This window comes from Anomaloglossus baeobatrachus, chromosome 2 (genome assembly GCF_048569485.1).
Source record: "Anomaloglossus baeobatrachus isolate aAnoBae1 chromosome 2, aAnoBae1.hap1, whole genome shotgun sequence".
In the NCBI taxonomy this organism is placed as follows: domain Eukaryota; kingdom Metazoa; phylum Chordata; class Amphibia; order Anura; family Aromobatidae; genus Anomaloglossus; species Anomaloglossus baeobatrachus.
Window position 1 is genome coordinate 183624915 of NC_134354.1, and position 25738 is coordinate 183650652.

Sequence of the window (25738 nt, forward strand, 5' to 3'; positions counted from 1 at the left end):
ATGGGATGGCACGGCGGTAGAAACCGTACCAAGGATGTTTATTAACGATATTCAGGACTACAAGGAGCTTCATTTACATCATTCAAATGTAGTCAATTTAGTGCGAGACACGGCACCAACATCAATACCACGAGCAGTGTAAGAACATTAAGACCTGAATTACCCACACAAGGGATAAACATTACCGCAGTTATGTTTTTTTCTTGCAAATGGTTAAATCTATATCAATTTAATAAATATTGCCCATATACAAGAAAAAATCCCCCCTTTCCCACAAGGATAAAGGTTCATAATTCTTATCATAATTCTCAGCTTTCATTTAGTAGCCAGATAGACAGGTCACATACATAACAAAGGTAAAAACCACAATTATCACAAGTGACATCATCACACAGCTTGTGCGCACTGTAATGTAACAAAAAGGAAAGAATCTTCATTAAAAAACAAACAATTAGAGAGAAATGTAAATGTAAGAACTTACAGCTCCTCTCCATCCCGAAACATAACATGAATTACACTGCTAAGTCATTATTTGCTTCGTAGCAGCCAACGGATCAAGCATCATATCACAAGACCTTTATTTTTAGCCCCGGGTTAACCAAGGTCAGCCAGCCAAGGGCTTGTATCCCTCAAATATACATATTATGCTCCAGGATGATTATTTAATATGCTCTGATTGTGCCGCCTTGTTTAAACTGGGGAAACGTCATACAATTTGGACCATGTAGGTAACAAAAAACATATGTACTATGTAAGTGGATACACCTGAACGAAAAGGTGTAGGCCGAGGAGTAATCCAGATGGTAATTACTGAGCTCTGATCTACGGGCACACAACGCCAGGCTGGAGTAAAAGGCCGCCATTCATCATATGTAAATGGGTTTTCTCATTGACTTATTTTAAACTTACAGCAAAGCCCTTTAAAAGGGAATCTGTCGGTAGGATCCATCCTCCTGTGCTGTCTATATGGGCACGTAAGTTGTAAAGGTTGAAATATAATGATACCTGGATATCGGCCATCCAATGTTTTAGGGGTACTTCTCACATAGCGAGATCGCTAGCGAGATGGCTGCTGAGTCAAAGAATTTGTGACGTACCAGTGACCTCAGCAGCGATCTCGTTATGTGTGACACTGAGCAGCGACCTGGCCCCTGCTGTGAGATCGCTGATCGTTGCATACTGCTCCAGTTCATTTTTTGGTCTTTGCTCTCCCGCTGTGAAGCAGACATCGCTGTGTTTGACAGCGAGAGAGCAACGATCTGAATGTGCAGGGAGCCGGCTTCTGCGGACGTTGGTAACCAAGGTACACATCAGGTAACCAAGCAAAGGCTTTGCTTGGTTACCCGATATTTACCTTGGTTACCAGCGTCCGCAGCTTCTAGAAGCTGGCTCCCTGCACACGTAGCCAAGGTACACATCGGGCAACTATAAGCAAAGCGCTTTGCTTAGTAACCCCATGTGTACTACGGTTACCAAGCACAGCGTTGTTACATGGGTCGCTGGTGGCTGATCTCTGATCGCTGTGGAGATCTGCTTGTTTGACAGCTCACCAGCGACCATGGTGCGACGCTCCAGCGATCCCTGCCAGGTCAGATCGCTGGTGGGATCGCTGGAGCGTCGCTAAGTGTGACGGTACCTTTACTCCTAAGAAACCACGTTTTTATAAATAAGATAAGATCTGTGGGCTGGACACTAATCTACATGAGAATTGGCCTCTACAGCTTATTTTAACCTCTTAAGGATCGTTTTGTTTTTTTTTCCCCATTTTTGCACACACCTTTTCCTCCCCTTAGGGTACATGCCCACGATCAGTGTTTGCAGAGTTTTGGATGCAGCATGCTTCAGCTGCATCTAAAATGCTGCCTTGTACAGTACAAAAAATAAAATAAATCTTTATTTATATATAGCGCTAACATATTCCGCAGCGCTTTACATACATTAGGAACACTGCCCCGTTGGGAGTCACAATCTAAATTCCTTATCTGTATGTCTTTGGAGTGTGAGAGGAAACCGGAGTACCCAGCGGAAATCCACACAAGCACAGGCAGAACATACAAACTCCTTGCAGATGGATTCGAACCCAGGACCTCAGTGCTGCAAGGCTTTAGTGCGAACCACTGAGCCACCGTGCCGCCTGTACAAGCACAGTGGATGGGATTTCTAGAAGTCCTTTGCCCACTGTGCTTATTTTTTCCGCAAGTACTGATGTGCGGTGTGACTTTCCGAGCCTCAGCATGTCAATTGTTTGCTGCGGAGTCGCATGCGTCCTCCGTAGGGACAACAGGAGAGAGACCACAACTACCGAGCCTGGATCGTGGGCACAAGCAGCTGCGGTCTACTGTGGAGGAGACTCGTAGCCCCGCAGTCCAGGACGCAGTGAGTCCTGATCATGGGCACGTACCCTTATTCCATAACTTAATTTTTCCGTTGCTCTAACAGTGAGGGAGGAGTTGTTTTTTTTAAATTATACCAACCATTTTTATTATCGGATATACTTGGATAGTGGGAAAAAAAAAATCCATGTGAAAAAAATTAAATTAACAAAACATTCAGAATTGTGCTTTTATTTTTTCTTTTTTTTTCTTTAGAGCGTTCAAATAACCTGTCATTAGGATTCTCCAGGTCAGTAAGAACACGGCAATACCAAACATGTATTGTTGGTTTTATTTAAGTAGTGAAAAAATAAAAACCAATGTAAAAATAAAAACATCACTTGTGTCACTACGGAAAATGTCTTCCATTTTCAGGATATGGAGCTGTGAGGACTTGTTTTTTGTGGCCCAAGGTAATGCTTTTCTTGACATGTTGGGGTAGGAGGTTTTGATCGCCTATTACATTATTTTGTATTGTTTCTGTGTCTGAGAAATTGCAATTCTAGAGTTATGATTTTTTTTCTCATTCTGCTGATTCCTTATCGGATTAATTTGTTTAATATTTTCATAGATTGGATTTTTCCAGATGCAGCAGTATCAAATGTGCATTTAAAAATGTATTTGTTAATTTTTAATGGATTTCAACTTTTATATGTATTTTCTCCAAAATATTTTTTGTTTACCTTACATTATGTGTATATACTATATAACAGGGTGTGCTATACACAGCAATGCCACAGTATTGCTGTGTATAGCAGAGATCAATCTCCTATGAACACCAGCCACAGGATGGCTTTCCCAGGAGTACCATGTTGACAGACACTGAGGTCTTCAACAGATCCCTGACTGTCATGGCAATCCATGATCAATGATGAAGGGGTTAGAACAGCCCGCCCCCTGCTGCCAGCAATCTGTAAATTCCGTTGTCCCAGATTGACAGCAGCATTAAGCGGGTTAACAGCGCGGGCTGAGCACCATGGTTTTGGAGGCAGATGCCAGGAAAGGCAGTGAGCCGTCATACCCTGTACGCCATTACAAATTAAAGGGGGCGTTACCAGTGTGTGACATGTAATGACTGACAGTCTGCTCTTCTGATCTACACGTCTCACACAGGTAATACACGCTATCATTTAAAATAAGCTCTGAAGGCAAAATATCAGGAGATCAGTGTCTGGCCCCGAGATCATAAAAAACTGTCACCACAGAATGACTGGTGAAACCAAGTACAGGCGCTAGGGGCATCATGACAGGACCAAACATTTAGACACATTCGATTTTCCTCCATCTCCCCCCTCCCCTCTTCTTTGATGGATGCCACTGACTTCATATAACCAGGGAGGGGAGTAGATAGATGGAAAACAAGCAGATGGGAAGGTGAATTTAAAGGATTAGCTCCGCCATGATGCACGTGCGCCTGTACGCTGTGTGAACTGTCATTTGGTGCTGACAGAGTCCCTTTAACAGCTAATTTACATATTAAGAAAAATGTGGATTTCTTGAGAATAAAACATTGACGTGCAGATATCAAAGTATCCTTTTATTCAACTATGACATGCACCCCCTTATAGACCGGCTAGGAAAGTTGATCCTATTGACAGATTCTGTTTAAGAAAGCTAGCTGCAATGGCCAAAAATTGGAAGGCATTCTAAGGAAATTGACATCTGCTCTCTGCAGAAAGTGTTCAACTCACAACAAACTATGGCCTCAGACATCCATGATTTAATTGTTACGTAAAAAGAGGGATCTGTTAAAAATTTCAGCTGTAAAGCTTCCCCAACCCATTACAAATGTTAATCACGGCCAAACAAACTACACATTGATGCCATCCATGTTGGTCTTCAGAGACCTACAGACTTGAACGGGTAATTTTGTTCCATGACTTTGATTAAAAAAAAAAAAAAAAAAAGTTCAAAACGGGATACATGCCGCTTACAACTACAGACCGCATTGTCACAGAAAAATGAATCATTCTGAAAGTCGGACAAGGAGCAAGCCACATGGGCGATTAGTCGATATGGTGGTCATTTTTGGCTTCTCCCCGCCCTCCTTGCAGACTTGTATAAGAAGAGACCAGTCAGGCATCGACTCACACTTATTGTGCATAAATACATCATACAAAAAATATTCTACGTAAAACATAAAGACACTTGAATTTTTTTTTTCTTACCACTATGCTAAACTGTGGATGTTACACATCTCACGAGGGACAAGACTGCACTATGTGGCATTTACTTGAACCAATTGTAAGTATATGTATCCATGTTACCTTCAGCAATTCGTAATGAATTCATACTCGCTGGAACGTTTACACTGCAGCAATCTGCTCAAGTCTGTGTGTAGCCCCATCCTATTTATACTCACTGAATTTTACTAAAATCTAAAAAAAAAACACCTATAAAAGCAGCCTTTTATATGTGTAACATCACTGAAATAAATGGTACGATTTCACTGAGCTAGTATATACTCAGAATCTCCAAACCACCACAATACACAAGCAAATTACTTAAATGTGTTCTATGAGTCGTGCAATAGGAAGTGCTAAAGCGCAATTGTCGCTGTACTGCGGCTGTGTAATGACCTTGGGCAGTAATCATTCCCATTTAATGTTCTCTTCCACAAAGGAAAGCAGTAAATTTCCTGCTTGCCAGTGACAAAGTCCTCTCTTGGCTGTTATCTGTCTATTGTGGAAGCAGGTGGAGCTCAGTCAACAGTGAACAGGATTAATAAGCAAAGTAATGGCTTCGATTTCCTAAGTAAATAATGCAGTGTGTAACAATGCTTGATGAAAAAGATAAACTTTAGTCCATTACCTAAACTTTCAGCAATTTTGTAAAAAGTATTCATTAGTCCATATTCTATTTAAAAGGATTAATCTCATGTCCAACTACTGGGACCCTCACTAATACGAAGAAAGGGGCTCTACAGAGTCAAGTGTGAATGCAGTGGTAGCCAGACATATGCAACAGCACTCCGTTTTCTATGGGACAGCCGGAGACAGCTGAGCACTTGGATTGTTTTTTTTTACCAGCTGTACCATAGAAAATGGCAAGCGGCTGAAGTAGGACCCACCACCCTCGGCAGCAAACACAAACATTATTAAGCCTAGTCCTCCTGACCAGCCTTTGTCAGCAACTAGAGCCTAAGGCCAGTAAAAGTTAGTAGGCATGGAAGGAGTCTTGCGAGGATAATTTGCATATTCCCAGTGCCTTCTGGGATAAGTGAAGAGTCACCGCGAGCTCAAGGAGAACCGGGTTTTGGCCGTTACAGCCGGAAGGAAGACTTCTGAAAGCCAGGGAAGGAGTCTTGCGAGGATAATTTGCATATTCCCAGTGCCTTCTGGGATAAGTGAAGAGTCACCGCGAGCTCAAGGAGAACCGGGTTTTGGCCATTACAGCCGGAAGGAAGACTTCTGAAAGCCAGGGAAGGAGTCTTGCGAGGATAATTTGCATATTCCCAGTGCCTTCTGGGATAAGTGAAGAGTCACCGCGAGCTCAAGGAGAACCGGGTTTTGGCCGTTACAGCCGGAAGGAAGACTTCTGAAAACCGCGCGCCTAGCGGCGCGCGAATTTTAGCCTGTCTTCTTCATTGTGAGCGTGAGTGAGCAAAGTGTGAGCAAAAGTAAGTGTGAGTAGAATTGTTTGTATTTAGTTGTTTAATTACTTAACATTTGTTTAGTGCTATCCCCATTAGAAAATGTGCTCCACTATTGCTAATGCGATCCAGTGTACATCTTGTCTCATGTATGCAGTCCTTGAAAAGCCGTTCGAGGGTGCATACTGTTGTTCGAGATGTGAGCAAGTTGCACATTTGGAAGCCCAGATACTGGATCTAAATGAGCAGCTGGCAACTCTGAGATGCATTAGCAATATGGAAAGGAGTCTGCTGCTCACTGAGCAGCAGCTTGCTGGGTCAGATGTGGGGGAGGATCGTAGTAGGGAGCGGCAGGACGGTGAGGTAGGTAGCTGGGTGACAGTTAGAAAGGGGGGTAAAGGGAAAAGTACTAGGAAGGCTAGTCCTGAACTGACACACCCCAATAGGTTTGCAAACTTGGCAGATGAGGGGGATGTCATTACAGGGGTAGTATTGCTGCAGCAAGGCATGACCTCTGAACGCCAGAGGAGTGTCTGCTCCAGTAAGGGGGGGAATAGGAGTGCAGGGCAGGCGAGACAGGTACTGGTAGTGGGGGACTCAATTATTAGGGGAACAGATAGGGTAATCTGTCACAAAGACAGGGATCGCCGAACAGTGTGTTGTCTTCCTGGCGCTCGAGTTCGGCACATCGCTGATCGGGTTGACAGATTACTGGGAGGGGCTGGGGAGGACCCAGCGGTCATTGTACACATTGGCACAAATGACTAAATTAGAGGTAGGTGGAAGGTCCTTAAAGATGATTTCAGGGAATTAGGTTGTAAGCTTAAAGCATGGACCTCAAAGGTGGTATTTTCAGAAATACTACCTGTGCCACGAGCCACACCAGAGAGGCAAAGAGAGATCAGGGAGGTTAACAGGTGGCTCAGGAATTGGTGTAGGAAAGAGGGTTTTGGGTTCCTGGAGAATTGGGCCGACTTTTCAGTTGGCTACAGATTCTATGCTAGGGATGGGCTGCATCTTAATGGGGAAGGTGCAGCTCTGCTGGGGCAGAAAATGGCTAGAAGGTTGGAGGAGTGTTTAAACTAGGAATGGGGGGCGAGGGTATTCACTTTATAGAAGGGGAATGTAGTGCAGATAGTGACCAGGGCACAAGTAATGAAATTGGGGGTGGTACGGGGGGAAGGGTTAGGACAGTTAATACAGTAAGCAGGAATACAGGTACAGAGTCATACGTAACGTGCATGTACACTAATGCCCGAAGCCTCACAAATAAGGTGGAGGAATTAGAATTAATATTGTTGGAAGAAAATTATGATATAGTGGGGATATCAGAGACATGGCTGAATGAGAGCTATGACTGGGCTGTTAATTTACAGGGTTATAGCCTATTCAGGAATGACCGTACAAATAAGCGAGGGGGAGGTGTGTGTCTATATGTAAAATCATCCTTAAAACCCATCCTGCGTGACAACATATGTGAGGGTACTGAGAATGTAGAGTCCCTATGGGTGGAGATAAGGGGGGGGGAGAATGAATAATAAAATACTGATAGGGGTGTGTTATAAGACGCCGAATATTATGGAAGAGGTAGAGAATCTCCTCATAAAGCAAATTGATAAAGCAGCGAGTCGGAGAGGTAATTATTATGGGGGACTTTAACTATCCTGATATAAATTGGGGAACAGAAACTTGCAGTTCCAGCAAAGGAAATAGATTTTTGATAACAATGAAAGATAATTACCTTTCACAAATGGTACAGGACCCCACAAGAGGGGGAGCACTACTAGATCTTGTACTAACCAATAGGCCAGACCGCATGTCAAATATACAAGTTGGGGGTTACTTGGGGAATAGTGATCACAAAATAATAAGTTTTCATGTATTCTTTAGTAAGATGTCTAGTAGAGGGGCTACAAGGACACTAAACTTCAGGAAAGCAAATTTTAAACGGTTGAGAGATGATCTTAGTGCAATAAACTGGGATGATGTATTAAGTAATAAAAGTACACAAAGCAAATGGGAGACTTTTATGAGCATCCTGAATAGGGCTTGTGCAGAAAATATACCCTATGGGAACAAACATGCTAGAAATAGGAGGAAACCCCTGTGGCTAAATAGAGCTGTAAGGGAAGCAATAAAAGAAAAACAGAAAGCCTTAAAAGAATTAAAGAGGGTAGGTAGTGATGAGGCATTATATAATTATAGAAAATTAAATAAAATATGTAAAAAGCAAATTAAGTTAGCTAAGTTTGAGACAGAGAGACTCATTGCGAGAGAAAGTAAAAATAATCCTAAAATATTCTTTAACTACATAAACAGTAAAAAACTGAAAAGCGATAGTGTTGGCCCCCTTAAAAATAGTCTTGGTGAAATGGTGGAAGGGGATGAGGGTAAAGCCAACCTGCTGAATGACTTTTTTTCTACGGTTTTTATACAAGAAAATGCCATGGCAGATGACATGACCAGTGATACCATAAATTCACCCTTGAATATTACCTGCTTAACCCAGCAGGAAGTACGCCGCCGCCTCGAAATCACTAAGGTTGACAAATCTCCGGGCCCGGATGGCATACACCCCAGAGTACTACAGGAATTGAGTTCTGTGATAGATAGACCATTATTTTTAATCTTCTCAGATTCCTTAATAACAGGGTCGGTACCGCAGGACTGGCGCATAGCAAATGTGGTGCCAATATTCAAAAAGGGGACAAAAACTGAGCCGGGAAATTATAGGCCGGTAAGTTTAACCTCTACGGTTGGTAAAATCCTTGAGGGTTTCTTGAGAGATGCTATACTGGAGTATCTCAAGAAAAATAACCTTATGACAGAGTATCAACATGGGTTTATGAGGGATCGATCCTGTCAAACTAATTTGATCAGCTTCTATGAAGAGGTAAGTTCAAGTCTGGACCAGGGAAATGCAGTGGATGTTGTGTATATGGACTTTTCAAAAGCTTTTGATACGGTGCCACACAAAAGGTTGGTACATAAAATGAGAATAATGGGGATAGGGGAAAATATGTGTAACTGGGTTAAAAACTGGCTCAGTGATAGGAAACAAAGGGTGGTTATTAATGGTACGTACTCGGACTGGGTCTCAGTTCATAGTGGGGTACCACAGGGGTCAGTATTGGGCCCGCTTCTTTTCAACATATTTATAAATGACCTTGTTGGGGGCATGCGGAGTAGAATTTCAATATTTGCAGATGATACTAAGCTCTGCAGGGTAATCAATACAGAGGAGGATAATTTTATATTACAGGGAGATTTATGTAAATTGGAGGATTGGGCTGAGAAGTGGCAATTGAAGTTTAATGTAGATAAATGTAAGGTCATGCACTTGGGTAGAGGAAATAAAATTTATAATTATATAATTATGTACTTAATTGTAGAGCACTGGGTAAAACAGACACAGAAAAAGACTTGGGTGTATGGGTGGATGGTAAACTTCACTTTAGTGGACAGTGTCAGGCAGCTGCTGCCAGGGCTAATAAAATAATGGGATGTATTAAAAGAGGTATAAGTGTTCATGAAAAAAATATAGTTCTACCTCTGTACAAGTCACTAGTGCGACCGCACTTAGAATACTGTGTACAATTCTGGTCACCGATATATAAGAAGGATATAGCTGAACTGGAGAGGGTGCAGAGAAGAGCGACCAAGATTATTAGAGGAATGGGTGGGCTGCAATATCAAGACAGGTTATTAAACTTGGGGTTATTTAGTTTGGAAAAACGAAGGCTTAGGGGGGATCTAATCACAATGTATAAATATATGAGGGGACAGTACAGAGACCTTTCCAAAGATCTTTTTACACCTAGGCCTGCGACTGGAACACGGGGGCATCCGCTACGTCTTGAGGAAAGAAGGTTTAAACATAATCACAGACGAGGATTCTTTACTGTACGAGCAGTGAGACTATGGAACTCTCTGCCGCATGATGTTGTAATGAGTGATTCACTACTAACATTTAAGCAGAGCCTGGACGCCTTTCTTGAAAAATTTAATATTACCAGTTATGTATATTAGATTTTATGACAGGGTATTGATCCAGGGAACTAGTCTGATTGCCGGATGTGGAGTCAGGAAGGAAATTTTTCCCCATTGGAACTTGTTTGCCACATTGGGTTTTTTTTGCCTTCCTCTGGATCAACATGTTAGGCTACGGGTTGAACTAGATGGACTTAGAGTCTCCCTTCAACCTTAAAAACTATGATACTATGATACTAAAACACTTTGTATTGCATAAAAATGGGACTTTTAAAAGTTTAGCACAATTTTTGCAATTTCTGGCACTTATATGCCTTTTATGGGCAGCTCCACCAAAATAGGCTGGAAGTGGGGCTTAACGGTGTCTGCCTATCAAATTTATTAATCAACAGTGGCAGCGGTTCATATGCCAGAAATGTTTCTTCAATCATTGACTGGAATCACATTTCTGGTAAGGCACATAACTGATGAGATTCGCCAAATTCACCAAGCGGTGGGAACCTCTTAGTGCACTTGAGGGATCTTAATCATGCATGTCCCTCATGCACACCAGTGTTCATAAACCAGGTCCTTTAAAGCGAATCAATCACCAGAATTTTCCTATATAGCCTAATGCCAGTGCTATACTGGCACTATCATACTGATTCTATACATACCTTTAGTTGTCAGCTAGGATGTAATGTTTTAGAAACACAAGCAAGTAAACTTTGTAAAATGAGCAGCTTTGTGATTGGCAGCAGCTGCTGATCAGCTGATAGCTGGGGTGGGCATTCATAGGGATTCCCGCACCCTGCCTGTTGTTCCTCTGTTCTATTTATGCTAATTCTATTATCTGTGTTTTACTAAGTGGGTAGAAGGACCTTTGCTGATGTCATACCCATGTGTCCAGAAGGGGCGGGGCCTCAGTCAACATAGCTGATTTTTGTTGGCTGAGGCCCCACACCTGGTCATATGGGTATGACGTCAACAAGGTTCTTCTAGCCACATAGTAAAACACTTCTATAATAAAATTAGTATAAATAACAGATAGGGGGAGGAACAACAGGCAGGGGGTCGGGAATCACTATGAAAACCCACCCAAGCTATTAGCTGATCGGTAGCTGCTGCCAATCAAAAAGCTGCTCAATTTACAAGCTTTACTTGCTTGTGTTTCTAAAACATTACATCTTGCCAACTAAAGGTAATGTATAGAATCAGCCTGTATATCACTGGCTTCAGCTTATATAGGAAAATCCTGGTGATTGGTGTACTTTAAGTGTCTTTGTCTAATTTGCAAGCTAGCCCTAATTTTTTTGGACAAGGAATAACTTTGATTGCTCCAACCTCTGAGCCCCCAACATATCCAGAAAATTGAAGAAAAGATCCACCGAAATGAAGTGGAAGTGAGTGCTCACTTCCATTCATTCTCAATTTCTACACACAGGCAACCAACCTGAAAGGAAACCATCAGTAGGATCAACTCTACTAAGCTGTCTACATGGGTATGCAGATCCTAAAAAGTTGAATAAAGTGATACCTTCATATCTGTAATCTGATGTTTTATTCCAGAGAAATCCACATTTTTCTTATATGTAAATGAACTATTAAGATAAATGAGCTGGACACAGATTTCCCTGAGAAGCTGCCTGCAAAGCTCATTTTAAAAGAAAAAGGGAGTCACCAGTACGAGACATGTAATGACTGACACTTAGCTCTGATCTCCCTGCATAACTGTGATGACAGAAAACAATACAGCATAGATAACACAGTATAGCAGAAATGAACTTTGTCTCATTACAAACATAACAAGCACATTTTCAGTTGTACTCTCAATGCGGTCTGCTCTGCTGTCCTGCCCTACCCCACATTAGCTGCCTGTGAGATGGAAGCTGAAGAACCATGAGAGGACTGGAGCTACAAATGTTTTTGTAATGAGACAAACCTCATTTCTGTTGAACTGTGGTAGTTCTGATCTCACTGCAGAGCTGTGTGTGATTCAGAGCAAAGAGTCAGTCATTACATGTCTGGCCCATAGATCTTTACATTTTTTTTGTATGCAAATAGGTGTTTATTTTGCTGGCTTAAGACATCAGATCGCAGTATCAAGGTACCATAGTATTCAATTTGGAAAGGAAAGGCAGAGGTCTTTCTGTGGCTTAGTTCCACTTGCGTTTTGCACGGATGTGTGCAATCTGATAAAACATCGGACTGCACTCGCACCAGTGCAAAATTATGGGGCAGTGTCCATCTGCGATTGATTTTTCATGCCATAGCGGAATGTGGAATGAATAGCACCATGCTGCGTTTGGCAGCGATTCTTGACTCATGCACCCCCATACAAGTCTACGGGAGCATGTGAAATATTGTACTGCACTCGCATGTATTCCAAGTGCAGTGCGATGTACGCAGACAGGCCGTGGAGGAGATGAAGATAAAGTGTTTCCTCCCTCTTCTCCGTAGCTGTGATTCGATCGCAACACAGTTACATGACCCTCGGCTGACACCTGCAGTAGAGGGTCACTAGCATTTCCCTTCCAATGCTCTTGCATCGAAAGCTATGCGCAAGTGGAACTGTATCCTAAGGGCGAGATCAGACAAGTATGTAAAACTATCTTTTTTTTTAATTAGGTGAAAAAAGTAAAAGATCAAAAACCGCTTGTTCTGTTAATAACGATTGCATCTGTAACGGCACTGAAAATTGTGGAGTCTGATCTAGAAATCAGAAGTGGCTTTGACATGTTGCGACTTTACCTTTGAACCGTCAGTCTGTGTGTAAAATGCTCATATGTACAAACCAATTGTCTTGAATTGTTCTGTGACCTTACTCTGTACATCCAAGAAATACTACTTTGCAGTGATGTCAGCATGTAGGCCGCTGCATCGCTCGCATGAAATGTGTACGGCACTCGATTGCTCCGATAAATAAGCAAAAACTGGAGTCCACCAGAGCATTGACGGGGGATTGAGAGAATATAGGTTTTTTTATACCCGTTTCTGGCTACATAACCTATGCTATGTTATCTTTTATATTCAAAGCAATTTAACAATTTGCATGTTTTTATATAAACGGTGATACCTGAGAACAGTGTTCAGGAAAATAGGTTTTGTTTCCGATTTTACAAATTAGACCATTTTAATTTGATTTTTATAGAAATTTAAAAAGGAAATTACCAGGGCTGTGGAGTCGGAGTCGTAGAGTCGGAGCTCATTTTGGTGGAGTCGGAGTCGGTATAAAATGCACCGACTCCGACTTCTAAAATATATAATAAATTGGGGACAGTGGTGCAATGTAGAATGTGCTAAATATTTTACTAAATAATAACATTTAGTATAATGCTTATATTTAAGTGAAAAATGTATTGTAGCACAATGTGAACATTAGACATTTAATAATTTTTATGATACAATAATTAAGATATTTAGATAGAACATAAAATCTGTTTATGTTCTATCTAAATATCTTAATTATTGTATCATAAAAATTATTAAAATGTCTGATGTTCACATACACATGTTCATGTATTACAATAAATTTTTCACCTAACTATAAGCAATATATGTAGGAGTCTGAGTCGGTGCAAGAGAAATTGAGGAGTCGGAGTCGAAGGTTTGGTTTACAGACTCCACAGCCCTGGAAATTACAACACTTTTATATGAAGCATTACAAAACTGTTCCAAGTATATATTTTTTTGCCCTACATATAGCAGCATGCATTAAATGGAACCTGTCAGCAGGTTTTTGCTACTTCATCTGAGAGCAGTATGATGTAGGCAAGGAAATGCAGAATCCAACGATGTACCACTTCGATTACTGGGTGCAGCCATTCTGACACAAATATTTTAATTTTAGAACGTGTAGTAAGACGTAGGTGGAAATCTGGTATATGCCGCGCTTATACTGAATGGTATATTAATATAATTCCTTTACAGACAGGGTAATCTGTTGCTGAGACCGTGAATGTCGAACAGTTTGTTGTCTGCAGAGTGCTCGGGTTCGGCATATTGCGGATCGGATACACAACGGTTACTTACCAGTAGCCGGTTTTTCCAGAACCCATGACAGCACCATGTGACAGGGATCCGCCCAGCAAGGACAGGAAACCATTCTGAATAAAAGGGCGGTACTTCTCCCCTTCCTCAGTTGATTACCGAGAATGAGAGGACCTCCAACAATCATTAGAACTTACTCCACCACCACTAAACACCCACAAACACCGAAAAAGTGCACACCAAGGATGAGAAAGGGAGGGAATATAAGGGTGCTGTCATGGGTTCTGGAAAAACCGGCTACCGGTAAGTAACGGTTGTGTTTTCCCCTCACCCATGTCAGCACCACGTGAGAGATTTCCAGAGAAACCCATTTAGGGAGGGACCACCGCCTCAAGCACCCGTCTACCAAACGAAAGAGCAGCCGAGGAGGATAGGTCCAACCGATAGTGCCGGAATCCACTCACCACCATAGGAATGAAGGGTACCGGTTTTGAAGGCTGTTTCGGAACATCCACAGGCCTCACAGGAGCTGTAGAGTCATGGGAGGATCTGCTGTCATGGCTGCCACGGCCCGTCCGACCAGTGTTGCTCCGGTCATCCGTTTTCCTGGCCTGCTGACGACGCACGGGAGAGCACTGCTGCTCATCCGTGTCCATTGCAGAGCCCAGGTACCAGCCCCTGACAGCGCCAGGAGAGTCGTTTTTACCCCTAATTCTCAGCCTTCCGGTCCCAGGGGAGGCTCCTCCCCGCTCCCCACGGTGCACGGCCAGGAGTGCCTGTAAACCGGAACGGCAGGCCGAATGCACCGCAGCGTTGCATGGGCGCCGCCATCTTCATCCGGTGACGTCATCGGAAGGTCCGCCTCCATCTCCCAGCGTGCCCGTCGCGTGTGCGCGCACCCGGAAGTTCCAGGCAGCATGGAGCGCAGAGTGGGGGGAAAGGAGCCCCCCCAGCGGTTCCTGCCGCCCGCTCCCGCACGGACACCAGGACTTCCCCGGGCAGGTGGATGGCGCTTCCAGCCCCGAAGAACGGTGCTACAGGACTCACCCTGCTCTTCCAGACACCGGACGGGGCTGGGTAAGCATGCGACTTTTCTTCTTTACCGCTGGTTCTCAGAACAGGGGTCTCCCACCAAGGACAGGAAACCAACTGACGAAGGGGAGAAGTACCGCCCTTTTATTCAGAATGGTTTCCTGTCCTTGCTGGGCGGATCCCTCTCTCATATGGTGCTGTCATGGGTGAGGGGAAAAGACAGATTTCTGGGGGGGGCTAGGGAAAACCCAGCGGTCATGGTGCACATTGGTACTAATGACAAAGTTAGAGGCAGGTGGAAGGACCTTAAAAATTATTACAGGGAACTAGGAGAGAAGCTGAAGTCCAGGACCTCCAAGGTGGTGTTTTCAGAAATATTACCGGTGCCATTAGCATCACTAGAAAGACAGCGGGAGCTTAGGGAGATAAATACGTGGCTTCGAAATTGGTGCAGGAAGGAAGGGTTTGGGTTCATGGAGAACTGGGCAGACTAAAACGTAAGTACTACTAGTAGGGATGAACAGAGCAGTTGATCTTTGGGTTAGGCAGCACTTTAGTGAATATTCCGTTTGGGACCCGGAATTGACCCCGGACTCCAATTAAGTCAATTGGGACCCAAACTATGTTGCTGTAAAATGGCTGAAAAAATGGTCGTAGTAAGGCCTAGGGGGCTGCAAAAGGAAGCAAAATAGGGGTAAGAGCAGGCAGGACAAGTGACCTGCAAACAAACGTTGATAGGGAATAAATACAAAAAAAACAGGGTTTTACACTTACACCCCTTAGGGCCTAAGGCTGGTTTAACCGAATAAATTAATAAAAAAACAAAAAACAAAAACCATGGGCTTCACCCTATTTTTCATTACCAGCCAAGGTAAAACAGACCGTTGTGGGCTGATATAAGGCTGGGCAGGTTCATAGTTATTTGGCCTTTCCAGCTTAAAAATAGCAGCCTGCAGCCACCACAGAAATGGCGCATCCATTAGATGTACCATTTCTGACACTTTGCCCAGCTCTTACAGATTGCCCTGGTCCAGTGGCAATCAGGGTAATATTTGTGGGGTTGATGTCAGCTCTGAATTCACAGTTGACATCAAGCCCAGGGGTTAGTAATGGAGAGGCGTCTATCAGACACCCCCATTACTAATCTGGTAAATGTTAAAACACACATGCAAAAAAAAAAAATAGTTTATTTGAATAAAGTCACTCACTCCCTCGTTCACCAATGTATTAATTATAAAATCTAAAAATCTCTATAAAAAACAATTGACACACTGGAATAGCGGGTGAAAGGAGAAAGGGATGAACAGATGTAAGAACTGAGACGAAGGCGGTTTCGCACAGATGTGCGCTGCTATGGGTCATTGTCTCAGGTCTTACATCTGTTCATCCCTTTCGCCCTTCACCCGTTATTCCAGTGTGGCAATTACTTTTATGAAGATTTAATAAAGGATTGGATTTACTCACGGTGAGTTCCATTGGATCTCACTTCACTTTACCTACCACTGGGATTCAACGGCAGAGCATCTCTGGTTCCAAATGAGACGCACAGGATTATGAACACAAATGGTGAGTGACCACTTTTGTATAAGGATTGTGTCAAGCTAGTGGTTTTTTTTTCCCCTTGGATTTACATAAAGTCTGCAGGTTTATTTATATTTTTAATTACACCAACCACAATATATGGAAAGCAATAAAAGGTTTACACGCTATTCAGAAGTGAGCGTGCTAAACAACCAACACAAACACTACACATGTTTAATGATGCATCCAGGCAGCGCTGTTACACAGTAAATTTTCCGTGGACTTGCAAATAGAAAATTTGATATGCATTAGAGCATCGTAAGGCTATGTGCGCACTGGAAAATGGAATTTTCTCAAGAAAATTCCGCAGGTATTCAAAGATTACCGCACCCGCGGTAAAAAACCACGGCAAACCGCACCCGAAAACCGCATGCGGTTTGCCGCGGTTTTACCGCGGTATTGTTCGCGGTATTGCCGCGTGCGGGTTGGGATGTGCTTTATTGCATTCAATGCAATAAAGCACATTGAAAAAAAAAAAAAAAAAAAGTCATTTCATTCTGAGATAGTAGATAGATAAAGAAACAGAAGAATAGATAGAGGGATAGATAGATAGATAGATAGATAGATAAATAAATAAATAAATAAAATAGAGGACAGATCGCTGCATTTCCCACGGTCGGCAGTGAGTTCACATTACCGGCCGTGGGAAATGACCGGTAATTACCTCTGCTGTCTCGCTGCGAGACAGCAGAAGTAATTCAGCGCTGTGTGTCAGTCGCGGCTGGATGTAAGCAGCGCAGGACGCCGGAGCTGTGGATTACGCTGGAGCCTTGTTTCGGGAGGGGTTAATAAAATGGTGAACGAGACTTGTTTGTTTTATTTAAAATAAAAGGATTTTTCGGTGTTTTATTCACTTTACTTGCTGTCTCATAGACGCTGCCATGATCAGGCCTGGAGTTAATGGCGGCGATCCGCCACCATTAACTCCTTGTATTACCCTGACTGCCACTGCTACACGGCAGCAGGAAGAGCTGGGGACACGCCGGTACTGCCGCATAATGGAGGCGACAGTGCCGGGGTAGCTGCGGCTGATATTCTCAGCTGCGGGAGGTGGAGGGAGGCGGGGGACATTAACCCTGCCCCTCTCTCTCCCCAGCCTGAGAATACTGGGCCGCCGCTGTGTGCTTACCTCAGCTGGACGGTAAATATGAAGCCCACGTGCTTTGTTTTCTATATTTCCATTTTCTTTCTATGTGTGTTCTATGTGTCTGTGTTCTATGTCTGTGATGTCTGTGTGTGTCTGTGATGTGTGTGTGTGTGTTTACTCTCTGCGCAGCTTCCTCTTCCTGTAATAACATCAATTCCCTGCAAAAATCGCAGACAAGCGATGTACATTACCAGAGGTAAACCGCGAAATACCGCAGGGAATGACGCAGGAAAACGCAGTGAACCGCACAGAATTTGCTGCCTGCGTTATTCCCTGCGGGATTTCACGATTAACATTGGAGTCAATGTAGTGAAATCCCTGCATTCAGCGCTGTGTGTCAGTCGCGGCTGGATGCAAGCATCGCAGGACGTGGATTACGCCGGAGCTGTGTGTTTCGGGGGGGGGGGTTAATAAATGGGTGAACCAGGAGCTTTTTTGTGTTTTATTTAAAATAAAGGATTTTTCGGTGTCTGTGTTTTTTCACTTTACTTACGGGTAGATCATGTCGGCTGTCTCATAGACGCTGCCATGATCAAGCCTGGACTTAGTGGCGGCGATTCGCCAACATTACCTCCTTATTACCTGACTGCCAATGCATCACGGCAGCAGGAAGAGCTGGGGACACTCCGGTACTGCCGCATAATGGATGCGACAGTCCCGGGGCAGCTGCGGCTGATATTCTCGGCTGCGGGAGGGGGAGTGAGGCGGGGGACATTAACCCTGCCCCTCGCCCTCCCCAGCCTGAGAATACCGGGCCGCTGCTGTGTGCTTACCTCAGCTGGAAGGTAAAGATACGGCGGAGGCCACGTGTATTTTTTTTTTCTATATTTCTGTTTGCTTTCTATGTGTATTCTATATGTCTGTGTGTGTCTGATCTGTGTGTGTTTACTCTCTGCTCCGCTTCCTCTTCCTGTCATAATGACATCACTTCCCTGCAAACAGCAGGCAAGCGATGTACATTACCACAGGTAAACCGCGAAATACCGCAGGGAATAACGCAGGAAAACGCAATGAACCGCACAGAATTTGTTGCCTGCGTTATTCCCTGCGGGATTTCACGATTACATTGCAGTCAATGGAGTGAAATCCCGCAGCGACGTGCGGAAAAGAATTGACATGCAATTGTTTTTGCTGCGGGAATCCCGCAGCAAAACATGCGGCTGTCAAAATCCGCCAAGTGCGCACAGGATTTTTTTTGCCCATAGGTTTTGCTGGTGATTCACTGCAGAGATGTTAGGAACATTTTCTGCAGCGAAACATGCAGCAAAACCGCAAAAAATCCGCGGCAAAATCCGGTAAGTGCGCACATAGCCTAAATCAGATTTTTACAGAATCTCATCTACACTTCGCATAAAACAATAATATGCAGCATAAAACGGACTTGTGCTGCAGATTTCACTCTAATACAATTGTGGAAGCCGTGGCAAATTTGCAGCATTTCTGCATTGAAATCTTCAACAAAATCTGACATTTGGTGTGGATTTTGCTACTCTGGAATTTGATGCAGGAAATTTAGCCTAGCCTAAACATTGCAGATAAAAGCTGCAAAGTTAAAAAGGAACTTTTCAAGTTCACTGGACAAATCTGACAATTCCTTTATTCTGATAAGGTGTTATGTGGTTACTTTACCCCCCCCTCCCGACAAAGGATGTAAAATTGCGTTGCATGTTGGGAATTAAAGCAATGGGGAAGGAACAAATGAAAATTTTTCATTTTCCAACAAAAATGTTCCTTTCCTTTAGATCCTTATTTTTGATTTCCACAAGGGTAACAATAGAAATTGCTCTACAAATTGTATTGTCTATTTTCTCCTGAGTACGCCAGTACCATATATGTGGTCAAATTACTTTCAGGCACAGTGTAAAAACTCAGAAGGGAAGCAGCGTCATACTGTATTATATTGCAGATCTTAGTGTTACGGTTTGGATGTGCCATGTCACATTGGCAGAGCCCCTGAGGTGCCAGAATAACAAAACCCCCTATAACCGGATCATCCCATTTTACAAACTTCACCTCTCATTAAATTCGTCTAGGGGTGCAGTGATCACATTGACAACACAGATCTGTCAGAATTTTATACCATTGGGCAGAGAAGGAAAAGTTTAATTTTTAACCACAAAAATTTGGTTTTGGCCCCAGATTTTTCACATGGGGAAATTGGTAAAAATGCTACCAAAATTTTACATACAATTTCTGCTAAAGGTGGCAATATTTCCCCCATGTGGCACTACAGCACTGCTTAGCCACACGGCGAGACTCTGGAGGGAAGGAGTACCATTCGATTCTTGGAGAGCAGATTTTCCTAAAATACTGTCATTTTTAGGCTTCATATATAGAGCCCTAAGTGCTAGAAAAGCAGAATCCCCCTCAAGTGACACAATCTTGGAAATTTCACCCCCCTGGAAATTCATCTACAGGTGTAATGACAAATTTTGACTCCATGGGTATTTTACAAAAGATGCAATGGATGTTTGTTAAATGGAAACTCCAACTTTGCCATTGTAGTGCCAGGACATTGTATTGCCCATAGATTGTGCCCAGCTCATGCTTCTGGGAACACACACCCTGTAAATTAAGTGACGAAACGACTCCCTCAGCTTTTAAAAAATAAATAAATCTCTCTCTATATATCTATCTATATACACATATACATACACATACACACAAACTACAGACTAAGTTTGGACACACTTTCTCATTTAAAAGAGTTTTCTTTATTTCCATGACTCTGAAAATTGTAGATTCACATGGAAGGCATCAAAACTATGAATTAACACATGTGGAATGAAATACTTAGCAAAAAAGTGTGAAACAACTGATAATATGTCTTATATTCTAGGTTCTTCAAAGTAGCCACCTTTTGCTTTGATTACTGCTTTGCACACTCTTAGCATTCTCTTGATGAGCTTCAAGCAGTAGTCACCGGAAATGGTCTTCCAACAGTCTTGGAGTTCCCAGAGATGCTTAGCACTTGTTGGCCCTTTTGCCTTCACTCTGCGGTCCAGCTCACCCCAAACCATCTCGATTGGGTTCAGGTCTGGTGAGTGTGGAGGCCAGGTCATCTGGTGTAGCACCCCATCACTCTCCTTCTTAGTCAAATAGCCCTTACACAGCCTGGAGGTGTGTTTGGAGTCACTGTCCTGTTGAAAAATAAATGATGGTCCAACTAAACGCAAACCGGATGGAATAGCATGCCGCTGCAAAATGCTGTGGTAGCCATGTTGGTTCAGTATGCCTTCCATTTAAAATCAATCCCCAACAGTGTCACCAGCAAAGCACCATCACACCTCCTCGATGCTTCACGGTGGGAACCGGCATGTACAGTCCATCTGTTAACCTTTTCTGCGTCGCACAAAGACACGGTGGTTGGATCCAAAGATCTCAAATTTGGACTCCTCAGACCAAAGCACAGATTTCCACTGGTCTAATGTCCATTCCTTGTGTTCTTTAGCCCAAACAAGTCTCCGCTGCTTGTTGCCTGTCCTTAGCAGTGGTTTCCTAGCAGCTATTTTAACATGAAGGCCTGTTGCACAAAGTATCCTCTTAACAGTTGTTCTAGAGATGGGTCTAAAACTCTGTGTGGCATTGACCTGGTCTCTAATCTGAGCTGCTGTTAACCTGCGATTTCTGAGGCTGGTGACTTGGATAAACTGATCCTTCGCAGCAGAGGCGACTCTTGGCTGGGGCGGTCCTCATGTGAGCCAGTTTCTTTGTAGCGTTTGATGGTTTTTGCCACTGCACTTGGGGACACTTTCAAAGTTTTCCCAATTTTTCAGACTGACTGACCTTCATTTCTTAAAGTAATGATGACCACTCGTTTTTCTCTACTTAGAATTTGTATTATGGCAAAAAAAAAAGCAGCTAACAGTCTATTCAGTAGGATTATCAGCTGTGTATCCATAAGACTTCTGCACAACACAACTGATGGTCCCAACCCCATTTATAGGGCAAGAAATCCCACTTATTAAACCTGACAGGGCACACCTGTGAAATGAAAACCATTTCCGGTGACTACCTCTTGAAGCTCATCAAGAGAATGCCAAGAGTGTGCAAAGCAGTAATCAAAGCAAAAGGTGGCTACTTTGAAGAACCTAGAATATAAGACATATTTTCAGTTATTTCACATATACGTTTCTGCAGACGGACACCCGAACGTAGTCCACCTACGTTCGGGTGTCAGTCTGCAGAAACGTATATATCTGCAGAAAATGGCACAAAACAGAGCACACGCAAACGCAGTGCGCTCCATAGTAGTGAATGGCCCTGTCGGGCGCATGCGTCCGGAACACGCTTTGCAGAGTGGGGGAGGGGCGGTTCGGACGGATGCTCCGACGGGACCGGTGAGCGGAAGGTAAAACCCAATGTGAAAGGGGCCTAAGACAGGCAGCGTTTTGGGACTGACTGCTCAGCTAAATAGCTGGGCAATCAAACCAAACAAGGCAGACTTGGAAAACTCACAACCTACCAGTCTCAGATTGGGCAGCTGAGCTGTCACTGAACCCATCAACAGCTCAGCACACCCCTACACTAGGTTGGACAACTGAGCTGTCAATCAGTATACCAACAGCTCCGCACACCCAAAATTTATGGTGCAGCATGCAGTCACCTATTGCGTCCAAGACACACAGGAGGAATCATGACAGCCAGCTCAATCACTCCTGAGGGCAGCTCATTGTAGATTGATAGTCTGGCTCTTGCAAGGTCTCAGAACCTTAATGAGCATGCTCATTAGAATAAAAATTGGACAAGTGATTTCTTTGAACCAAAGACCCGGATTGCTAAAGTGAATGTATGAATTTATTCAGTGTTAAAATGACTTCGCATATATTTTATTCCTGTGGGGTACAAAAATCTGACGACGGGACCCCTTTAAACATTGTATAATTGGTCAATCACCACAAGGTAGGAAACTAGAAAAAGGAAATTAACTTGTTTAGTAAAATGCCATGAATAAGGGCTTTGACTGAAGAAACGTAGGAGACCCACCCTTCTACGGACATGTGGGGTGGAAATGGGCCTGCTTTTAAGATGAAGAAATGAAGTTGAAGTGTCACTAGTTCGGTGCTGCGGCTGGATATATTTTCTGTACATAAAAAATTATACATTCAAGTAACCTACCATGGCTCAGCAAGTGAGTCAGCATAAAACTTCATTTAGAAGTCTGTTTTTCACTTATGTATTCTATTAATGTGAATAGAGCAAATTAATCCACAATAATATATGGAGCCGATGAAACTCTGATCTGAAACACTAATGAAAAATAGTTAAAGGGGTTATCCGGGTTATTCTGCTTTTTTTTATTATTTCAGTATGGGGCTACATTGGGGCATGTAAGTAGATAGTAACTACCTACCTGCCCTTCTGTCAGTCCCTCTCTCCATGTGACTGCTCCTGCTGGGATTTTGCGGCTTCCTGTGATGTCACGTCGACGGTCAGGAGCTTATGCGCACCTTGTAGACTGGCATCACAGCCGTCGTCATGTAGCCGCCCTGCTGGGCAGGTACAGGTGCCGGAGTCCCTGCTCCCCTCCCCACATTCCGTACTCTCCCCGCAGCCTCTCAAGCAACTGCTGTGGGACCCGTGAGCTGGGGGGAGTGTCAGCCCCAGCACCAGGCCCCATGCTCAAGATTGCAAGTTCAAATGTATCGGCATCACAGATGCCAACACAATTGAAAGCACAGATGAGAGGGAGCGCTGTGCTACTTCTCATCATTGTCCTGCCTTCTGTGCTCTCTGACAGTTCAGTACAGCGGTGACGTCACTACTGTGCTGATATGGGCAGAGCACAGACAGTGGGCGAACGAGGAGCAGCGGTGGGGACCGAGGTGAGGTATGTATTTATTCCCTACATGGCGGTGGGTGCTATAATGGGCTGCAGAGCGATGTGTGTGTGTGTGGTGGGGCCTGCAGAGCCCTATGTGGAGCTGTTATTTCCAGTGCTGTAGTGATGACAGGTCAGTGCTGGACAGAATACTGACAGCCAATGAGTGTGCAGAGGGCGGGTCTGGACAGTGAGGCCGGGCGGTGCCAGCTCTGACTGTGAGGTTTGGTATAGGAAGAGGTCATGTTAGGTCTGCAGGTAAATAAAGGGATAATTCAAGAGAAACAAAAAACTCAGAAAACAAAAAAAAAAAAAAAAAAAAAAAATAATATATAAAAAAAATAATGTAGGGATGTTTAAGATGACAATACAGCACAGATTAGCTTAAAAAAATTGAGTATACTTCGGACAACTTCTTTAAGATTTTATATTTGACATCTTAAATGAGGCTTTCGGCAGGTTTCATTTTGTGTATGGGGCAGACAGACTGCTAAAAATATCAAGACAGTCGGGGGCTGTGTGGGAAATCTGGTTGTCTCTAAATTCACATTTGTAGTCTGGGTGAAAAAAATTATGGAATCACTATTTAAGCAACTTGGAAAAGATACCTTGGGGTCACCCATGCCATTGAAATGAAGACTCACTCGGACGCCTGTGAATCACGTATGTATTAAGTTTTGGGTTTTGTTTTTTGTGTGGATTGCACACGGTAAGTCTGCGGCGCTGTTCACATGCTGTTTACCGTGTGCAATCAAAGATGGACAAGCCTTCACAAAAAAAAAATATGGCGTCACAGATCAAAACCGATAAGTCTATGGTAGCGTGAAAATCACATGGATGGCATCGGTTTGTGATTAACTTTGCAGTGAGTAGAAGAAATTTTGTACTTTATTAATTTATTTTTTTTCATTAGTGAAAATTATTGATGAAAACACTGATGGTAAAAACTGACACTAACCAAATACTAACAAAACTCTGCTCCAAAACACTGGTGACACCGATTTTTTCAGGTCTTAAAAAACCAAAACAAAAAAAAAAACAAAAAAAACAAAAACCAGTCCGAAGTGTGAATGGGACATTAGGCTTCATTTAGACGTCATTAGTATTGCATCCATTTTTATGTTGCATCCTTAAGGTTAGGCTGCTTTCACACATCAGTTTTTTTAAATCAGGCACAATCCGGCAAAAACACGAAAAAACGGATCCGGCGTCTGTTGCCGCTGGATCCGTTTTTTCCCCTATAGACTCTCATTAGCGCCGGATTGTGCCGGATGGCCTAGCGTTTCATCCGTTTTTCTGCCGGATCCAGCAAAATGTACTTGTCTGGCGGTCGGATGACACGTTGAAGTGAACGTTTTTGTATCCAACCAAAAAAAAAAAAAAAAAAAAAAAAAAGGATCGTGCCGGCGCCGTGTTTTATAATGGATGCCTATGGACGCCGGACCCGGCGTAATGCGGCAAAAAAAAAAGGATCGGGCCGCCGATCCGTTTTTTTTTTAACTGAACATGCTCAGAATCACACCGGATGTGTCAAAAAACTGAAGGAACTGATGGAAAAAAACTTATGCAACTAATCCTTTTTTTCGCCGGATCCGTCGCATCAGTTTTTTCGCCGGATCGTGCCTGATGCCAAAAAACTGATGTGAATAGCACCATAAGGCTGCTTTTCACACACGTCCATTTTTTTTTCCTGAATTCACGGGTAAAAAGGGCCAATACAAGTCTAGGGGGTGCATGAAAAATACATACAGCACAGGGATGGCACCTCTATAAGGTATGCGGTCTGTATTCAACATTGAAAAGTAAAGGACAAGCTCCGTGATTATTCACTTATCCATCTGTGAAAAACACTGATGGTAATAATGGACACACAGACCAAGCACTGATGAAACCATGTTCCTAAATACGAATGACAACGGTACCATTTTTTCACATATGAGTTTAAAAATGGCTGTGAAAAGGAGGCCCAAGACTGAGACAGATGAATGAGCTATAGCCATTTTACTAGCACTCACTAATGTCTGAAATACACAAAACGAATAATATAGTTTATGGTAACCGCAGAGTCAACAATGACAGCTTAGCTCAAACTGAGCAGAAAGTGAATTTGGTAAGAACTAGAGAAACACAATGAACTGAAGTTATTAGCTACATGTAGAGCCTCCTAATATGCGGATGTGAATGGAAGAAAAGCAGGAGCACAGCTGAAGTAGGCAATACGAAGAGTTCTAATT

At 43.2% G+C, this 25738-nt stretch overlaps 1 protein-coding gene across 11 annotated transcripts in view; it reads right to left on the reverse strand.

Annotated features, from left to right (window-relative positions):
• Window positions 1-25738, reverse strand: part of CASK (calcium/calmodulin dependent serine protein kinase) — a 431912-nt gene that overhangs the window by 139976 nt on the left and 266198 nt on the right. The window lies entirely within an intron of this gene.